This window comes from Octopus bimaculoides, chromosome 16 (genome assembly GCF_001194135.2).
Source record: "Octopus bimaculoides isolate UCB-OBI-ISO-001 chromosome 16, ASM119413v2, whole genome shotgun sequence".
Lineage (NCBI taxonomy): Eukaryota > Metazoa > Mollusca > Cephalopoda > Octopoda > Octopodidae > Octopus > Octopus bimaculoides.
Window position 1 is genome coordinate 32,110,215 of NC_068996.1, and position 1,200 is coordinate 32,111,414.

Consider the following 1,200-nt stretch of genomic DNA (forward strand, 5'->3'; position numbering starts at 1 on the left):
CTCTCTCTCTCTCTCTCTCTCTCTCTCTCTCTCTCTCCCTCTCACTCACTCAACAACGCTCTACATGTAATAGTCCAATGGATTGAGATCTGGGAAACTAGGTGGCCAAATGTTAGGGGTTATGTGATGATGAAAGTTGTCCGCCATCCATTCCTTTATTACTAGAGCCATGTGTGTTAGTGCAGAGCCTTACTGAAACACATATGACCTTCCATTGCATACACTGTCTATCTAGGGCTTAATTATTTCCAGGCCCTCAATGTAGGCGACAGAATTAACTCTAAGGCTTTGTGTAAAGAAGTATGGAGGCATCACATGTCCTTCATTACTAACAACCCCTAAAACCATGACAGTTGCAGGAAATTTTGTATGCATAACGCTTGGAACTTCAGAAGGGTCTGCATATAACCATCTGTCATTTCGTCTCTTAACTTTTTATCCTGGTCGAAGTTTTTCTCGTTTGAGAAAAACCAAATCAAATCTTCTGCTGGATTTTCAGTTTGTTTAAGAGCCTTTTAGATCTGATGTGTTGATCTTCTTTTGCTTTTTCTGACAAATGGACCCTTCCTCATTATATAAGACTTACATCTGATGTCTTCGTTGACAACATTTCTGACTGTTCCTTCTGACACATGGAGATCTTTTGCAATTGACCTGATGGACTTTCTGGGATTGTAATCAATGGTCTGTTGAACTTGCTGAATATACTCAGGTGTTCTGATGATTTTAGAGCGTTTAGAATGCTTTTTATGCTTTGATACTGGTGATACGTTTCATCTTCAGTATCAAGCTCCTTACAAACTTTGTAGATGAAAGATCTGGCAACGTTTAAAATTCTAGACCGCTATGGTCAGCCTTTATAACCACAATAACAGCATGTCGCTCCATTTCTTGAGTAAGCTGAGGGTCTGCCATCATTATTTTCTGAAACAAAGATTATACACAGTTAGCAAAAAAATGCAGCAATGACCCCAAAAGGGTGTCCTCAAATACCTTGCACACCCTGTGTATATAGATATCTGCCTTTTTTCCAACAAAACGAGAAGTTACTTTCCAGAACTTTTATTTTAAAGAGTGGCATTTATTTATCATCCGACGAGGTACACCTGCACCGCCGGATGCTCCTGAACCAGTTGTTCAGTGTCCTACCATGAAGGATCGATGCTTGATCTGTCGAAACAATTGACGTGATTAATAATA